This window comes from Apus apus, chromosome 25 (genome assembly GCF_020740795.1).
Source record: "Apus apus isolate bApuApu2 chromosome 25, bApuApu2.pri.cur, whole genome shotgun sequence".
Taxonomy (NCBI): domain Eukaryota; kingdom Metazoa; phylum Chordata; class Aves; order Apodiformes; family Apodidae; genus Apus; species Apus apus.
Genome location: NC_067306.1, coordinates 4,893,302 through 4,900,428, shown reverse-complemented (window position 1 = coordinate 4,900,428; position 7,127 = coordinate 4,893,302). Strand labels below are relative to the sequence as shown.

At 60.2% G+C, this 7,127-nt stretch overlaps 1 long non-coding RNA gene across 1 annotated transcript; it reads left to right on the top strand.

The window, feature by feature from the left end:
• Positions 1-2,329: 2,329 nt before the first annotated feature.
• LOC127394504 (uncharacterized) lies at positions 2,330-3,919 on the top strand. Its single transcript, XR_007891642.1, has 2 exons — positions 2,330-3,599; positions 3,753-3,919. It is a non-coding gene; the product is annotated as an uncharacterized LOC127394504 (long non-coding RNA).
• Positions 3,920-7,127: the final 3,208 nt, after the last annotated feature.

The window sequence follows — 7,127 nt, the reverse complement described above, 5'->3', positions numbered from 1 at the left end:
CCCCCCCTTGCACACCCCCCCTTTTCACACACACACACTCCCCTTCCCACCCCCCCCCCGCACACCTCCGTGCACACCCCCCAGCACCCCCATTCCACACTCCTCTTGCACGCCCCTCCTTTGCACACACTCTCCTCCTTCCACACCCCTCGTGTTAACACCCCCCCACCCCCTGCACACCCCCCCCTCCTTGCAAACCTTGCGCACACTGACCCCCCCCTTACACTCCCTCTTACATTCCCCTCATTGCACCCCCCTTCGTGCACACCCCCCTTGCACCTCCCTTGCACACACATCCTCTCCCCTTTCCCCACACAGTCCCCCCTTGCACAAACACCCCCCTTGTGCACAGCCCCTTGCACCCCCCCGTACACACCCAACCCCCATGCACCTCCTTCGCACGCACCCCCCCCCACTTTACACCCTCCTTTGCGCACCCCCACCCCTTCTTACACTCCCCCTTTCACACACACCCCCATGCACACCCCCACCCCCTTCTTTCACCCCCCCCTTGCACCCCCCTTTACACCCCCCGTGCACACCCCCCCATCGCACCCTACTTGCATCCACCCCCTCCCCCTCCCCCTCGCCCCTCCACACACACACACACACACACACACACACACACACACACACACACACACACACACACACTCACTCACTTCCCCCTCGCCCCCCCGCCCTGCCCGCCCCTAATCGACTCCAGCTGCAAAAACATTCCCCGCATTCAGAGGCGACGCTGCCTCCGGAGCCGCCCCCCCCCGGGCCCCCCCGCTCCCCTCGGCCCAGATTCCCCTCCCCCCCCACCCGGGGCCCCTCCGCCCCCCCCCCCTCCCCGGCCTGGATTCCTCCCCCTGCCCCCCCGGATCCCTCCCCCACCCCAGCAGCTGCACCAGAGCTTCGTGGCCGTGGGGTGGGGGGAACAGGGTGGGGGGGATGGGGTGGGCAACCGTGTCCATCCCCCCCATCCCCTGCTCTCCGGAAGGGATACTGGGCTGGAGGTGGGATCCCGTGCCCACCCATCCCATGTTCTCTGGATGAGGGGCTGGGGGGGAGCTGGGGAGCCCATGTTCACCTACCCCATGTTCTTCAGGGGGTGCACCCTGATGGAATGGGGTCCCATGCCCAGCCATCCCACTTCCATCCATCCCCCGCTGTCCAGGAGGGATGCCCAGATGTTCTTCAGGAGGTACACTGGAATGGAGAGGGGTCCCATGCCCACCCATCCCGTGTCCATCCATCCCACACTCTCCAGGAGGAATACTGGGATGGAGATACATCCCATGCCCACCCCATTGCTTTGTCCATGCCCACCCAGCTATCTCATGTTCTCTGGATGAAGTGTTGGATGAAGATGGGGAACTGTGTCCATCCATCCCTCCATCCATCCATCCATCCGTCCCTCCATCCCCCATCCATCCCATATTCTCCAGGAGGTGCAGCAGGGTGGAGAGGAGTCCCATGCCCACCCATCCCATGTCCATCCATCCCATGTTCTCTGGATGGGGTGCTGGGATGGAAGTGGGGAACAGTGTCCATCCACCCCATGTTCTCCAGGAGGAGCACCAGGATGGAGAGGGGTCCCATGCCCACCCATCCCATGTCCATCTCCCTCATTCTCCAGGAGGGATGCTGGGACAGGGACAGGGTAACACTTCTGCGTGCTCCATGTTCTCAAGGAAGAACACTGGGAAGGAGACAGAGCATCCCATCTTCTCATCCCAAGTTCTCCAGGAGGACACTGGGATGGACCAGTGGCCCCACGTCCTCCACTCCCACCCCCTCCAGGCATCACCCCTGCACAGAGACGGGGTCCTGTGTCCCTCAAGTGGGGCAGTGGGATGGAGACAGGATCCTCCACCTGCCTGCGAACCCCAACCCTGGCTGGGGACACCCCGAATTGCTGGGGGGACACGTCGTGCCCCCTGGCAGCTCTGTCTCCTTTAAGAGTCGCTTGTCCCCTCTGGCCACCGGCCGGGGGGCTCTGCTGGCCTCGGGAGCCCGCGGGGGGCGGGGGGCTGGGGGCACCTGGGGGGGATATCAGGGCTGGGGGGACATCAGGGCTGGGGGCACCTGGGGGGGACATCGGGGCTGGGGGGACATCGGGGCTGGGGGCACCTGGGGGGGACATCGGGGCTGGGGGCACCCGGGGGGGGACATCAGGGCTGGGGGCACCCAGGGGGGGACATCGGGGCTGGGGGGACATCAGGGCTGGGGGCACCTGGGGGGGACATCAGGGCTGGGGGCACCCGGGGGGGGACATCGGGGCTGGGGGGACATCGGGGCTGGGGGCACCCGGGGGGGGACATCGGGGCTGGGGGGACCCGGGGGCGCGCTCTCCCCGTGGCCCCCCGGGGTGGCCGTGGGTCCCCGTCGGGGACAGGCAGCGATGTCCCCACCGCGGCCCCGGGACCTGTCAGGCTGTTCAGAAAGGATCGGTGGGGACCTGTGACATGTCACCACTAGCTGTCCCTCCTCACCTCCCTGTTTCCCGTCCCCTTCCCGCTCCTCTGCCACCCCCCCCCCGTGTCACCGCTGGTCGCTGCCTCAAGGGAACTGTCACCAGGGGGGGCTGAGCAGCTGCGTCCCCGTGGGGCAAAGAGGGGGAACCCCCAGGGGACAAGGGGTGAGGCAGCCTTGGGGACAGGGCAATCTGAGGGCCCTGGGGACAGGAGTGACTGTGGGACAGGGGCCCTGGGGGACAGGGGAGCCCATGGTCCAGGGGACAGGAGTGGCCTGGGGGACAGGAGCACTGGGACAGTCAGTGCTGGGGACACCCTGTGATGAGTCTTTCTCCCAGCGAGACCAGTTCCTTCCTCCAGCAGCCCCTTCCCTGCACTGGTTTCACCCCCGGGGCTGTCTCCTTGCTGGGACAGAGCCTGGTGCCACCACTCACCTGGCCATGGCTGCTCCTCCTGGGGACCCCCCTGTCCCCAGCCCCACACACGAGCCCCGTGAGCTTCCCTGGGCACTGGTGTGATGAGTTGTGGGTGCTCTGGGGCCAGGCAGGACAGGAGGAGCCAGGGTGCACTTTAATTGACTTCTGCTGCGTTGAGCAGCTGTGAAAACAGAGCGGGGCTCATTAGGGGACATCAAAGGACCCCCTGCCAGGGCCGGGCAGGGGGACACGGCAGGACCCACCACTGGCATTTGCTCCCTCTTCACTTGGCTTGAAGAGGAAGAGGAGGATGGAGTCAAAAGCCTGGGGGGGCTGGGGCTCAGGCGGGTGCAGAGAGGAGGTCCCTGTTCCCTGTCTCTGGGGTTTCCTGGACCTGGGGGGACCCATTCCCTGGGCACACCAGGGGTGACCTGTCCCCAGGGTTACCTGATGTCCTGGTTTGAGGCAGGATGAAGCCAATTTTCCTTGTAGTGATTATTCCTCCTTCAGTAAGATTTCTTTCAACCAGCACCAGAGCGTTCCAACTAAGGCTGGTAACACTGGGATGTGTCTCTAACTGCTGGGGCTTCCAGGTCACATCTTCACTCCGCCGGCTCAGACACTACGGGGAGATCTGTGACCCCCCTAGGAGGCTGAGTTAGACAGAGCAAAACTGGCCAGAGATGTTCCCTTCCATTGACCTACCTGAGCTCAGAGGAAGGTCAGAGATCCCAGAAGACAACTTCCTTCCTGCTTCTTCTTCCCTTCTCCTCCACCCATGGCCGGCGTCCGGGGAGGACTCCGTCCCTCCCTCACCATGGACCCCCAGGCTCCAGCTCTCCTGACCCTCATCACTCTGCTGTCTCTCCAGCAGCTCCGGGATTATTTGGGACTGTTCCCAGCTCAGGAGATGCTGTGGGAGTTGCTGGGGGTGGGGGGAGGCGAGAGGCTTTTGCACAAACCTGAACATATTTGTATATAATTGTGTCTATTTTCTTGTATCATGAGTGTTTAATTCAAGCTGTGCAGTTCAGTTTTCAATCCAGCCAAGTCTCTCTCTTTTTCTCTCTCTCCTTCCCTACCTGGGTGGGAGGGGGAGGGGATCAAGTTGTTGTCAAACCTCAGTCCCACAGTGACACCTGAACATGGGGTGACCACTCCCTGGGGTTAGTTGGACCTTCGGTCACCTGTCCCTGGGGTGACCTGACCCCAGTGTGGCTCCTCCTCAGGGTGACCTGGACCTGTCACCAAGGTTAGCTGGACTTGGGGTGACCCCTCTTCAGTGAGATCCACTCTTGGGGTGACCTGTCCCTGGGGGTGACCCATCTCTGGGGTGACAGACCAGGGGACAGAGGGGACCGATGCTTGCAGACACCCTCCAAGCTCTTTCCCTTTGACCCTGAGAGTCAAAAACCTCCAAAAACCTGCAACCCCCCAAACCAAAACCCTCTGAGAGGCCCAGGGCTGGGCCAAAAAGCTTCTTCTGGGGCAGGTTCCAGCCCAGTTCCTCCAATTCCAGCTCCAAACTTCCCTGGACATCACAGCAACCAGCGGGGCCGGGGAGGAGGAGGTGACACAACCACAGACCCCCCCAGGGAGGTCCCAGGAACACCCAGTGAGGGGAGGACTCAGCACCCACCCGAGCCCAGGCCCAGCAGCTCTAATCCCAGCTCTGTTTTCCAAAGCCAGGACACTGAAGCCTTGGGAGGAAAAAAAAAAAAGAAAGAGATAAATAAATAAAAAACCCATCTCCCAGCTCCCACATTCCTGGGTGGAGAGTTTACATTCCCCCGGCCAGCCGAGCGTCGCCTGCGGAAAACAAAGCGGCCTCGGGTGGGAGATGAATTTATGGGAAGAGGGAAACACCCCCCCCCAGATCACAAGGACCAGCCCACGGGGCAGCACCCCCAGGTCAAAGCACCCCCAGCACCAGGGATACAGCCCTGGGGGTCCCTATGAGAAAGGGTGGACCCCCCCCTCCAACCCGCCATGTGTGGAGTTGAGGGGGGGGTGTCACTTTGTCCCCTTGGCTGAGGGTTGTCCTGCTACTGTCACCACCAGGGGGGTTCCCCCCTGTCCCCCCCCCCCCCCGAGGGAGGCAAAGACATCGGCAGTGATAACATCAATAAAATCAGTCTCATCGATCCCATTTCATTCCCATTTGGAGAGCCATGGAAAGCGAGGTGGGGGGGGGGTGGGGGTGGGGAGGGGGTCCTGCCCAGCCCATCCCTCAAACTGCTTCGCCAAACCATGGAAAAGGGGGGTGTGGGGGGGAACCCAACCCTGGATACGTTTTCCCCCCCTCTTCTCTCCCCCCTTTCCAAGTCATCGCTGGAAAATTAAACCGGATCCAAAGAGTTTTTCCTTTCCAAAATGTGCTGGAGAGGCTCTGCCTTAACCCCTTCAGCTCCTCCTTTTCCCTCCGCCAGAGAACTGGGATTTTAAGGAGGTTTTCTGGGATCTTTGCTGGGGGAAGGGAAGGGCTGGATCACCCCACAAACCCCCTTTGTGCTTCAGAGGATCCAAGAATCCCCCCCAAAATGATGGAGCTGAGACACTTTGGGGCTTCCCAGGGCTGGATTTGGGGCACCCGTGGGGTCAACACTTCCCTGGCCGGGGTGGGGGGGGGCAGGGGGGAGCATCTCCCCTCCATTTTAGGAAGAATATTTTTGGTCATTTCAATTCAAACCAGCTGATTAAACCCAACCTTAAACCCTTCCCCCTCCAGCTCAAACTCCCCAAATCCCAACAAGCCAAACCAGAGCCAGGACCCGCTTCTCTTCAGAGATTTGGGACTGGGGGGGGGGGGACACCCACACCCACACCCACGACCCAGCCACAGCCAAAAAAACCCCAAATCCTATAAAAAAATGTGAGCTATTTCCTCCGGGGGGGGGGGGGGGAAGGGGAGCAAAGAAGAGTCCCTCCCTCACTGTAAATGCAAAAAACTTCAATTTTGGGGCTTAAATAACTTCACACACCCCCCCCCTGCAAAGTTTGTTCCAGTTGGAGGGAGATGCTGGCTCATCCCCATGGAAAGATGGAAGTGGGGGGCCCCACAGCACCCATGGGGACACCCCACCCTGCCCCCTATTTAATTATTAACTCCTTTTTTTTTGGGGGGGGGGGGAGGAAAAAAAGCCCCCAGGGATAAGTGAGGGGTTTGTGTTACTGGTTTGTATTTGCAAAGGGCTGTTGAAAAAGTCATTTGGGAGGAAAAGTCTGTGGCCAAGCCCGGGGGGGGGGGACACAGGCAGAGCCCCCAGCCCCGGGGAGGGACACACACGACCCCCCCAAAAAGTTTTTGGGAGTGACCAAAGTGGATTTAAGGAAAAAAAAACCAAACAACTTTTTTTGGGGAGTCTCCAAAAAAAGAGAAGGAGAAAAGTCGGGGTTTTATTGGGTTGGGGTCCGTCGTCCCCCCCCCTTCCTCTTAGTTTTTGTTTTTGCAGGGGTCGGAGGAAAAGCCGCTGAGCGGGGAGAGCGGGAAGGGAGCGATTCCCGGAGCGATTCCCGGAGCGGTTCCCGGAGCGGTTCCCGGAGCGATTCCCGGAGCCGTTCCCGGCTCCCGGTCGCGGTCCCTCGGCCATCCCGCCCGGGGGGACGGGGAACCCGAGCGGGGGCGGGAGGGCGAGACCCGGCTCCTCAGCCGCCGCGGGCTCTGCCCTTTTCCACCTCTTTCCTCTTCTTTTCCTCCTCTTTTTCCTCTTTTTTTCCTCCTTTTTTCTCCTCCCCCTCTCCCTTTTCTCTCCCTTTTTCCCTCCTTCTTCTCCCCCCTTTTTCTCCCTCTTTTCTCTCCCTTTTCCACCCCGTTCACCCCCTTTTCCCCTCCTTTTCCTCCCCTTTTCTTCCCTCCCTTTCCTCATTTTTCCCTCCCTTTTCTCCTTTCCCCCCCTCTTTTTTCCCTCCGTTTTTCTCTTTTTTTTTTCTTCCCCCCTTCTTTTCCTCTTTTTTTACCCCCCTCTCCTTTTCCTCTTTCCCCCCCTTCCACTTTTACTTTTCCCTCTCTTTTTCCTCTTTTATTTTCCCTCTCCTTTTCCTCTTATATTTTCCCTCCTCTCCTTTCCCTCTTTTTCCACCCTCTCCTTTTCCTCTTATATTTTCCCTTCTCCTTTTTTCCCCTCCTTTTCCTCTTTTTCCATCCCCTCCTTCTCCCTTCCTCTCTCCGTTCTTTTCCTCTTATATTTTTCCCTCTCCTTTTCCTCTTTTCCCCCCCCTCTCCTTTTCCTCTTGTATTTTTCCCCCTCCT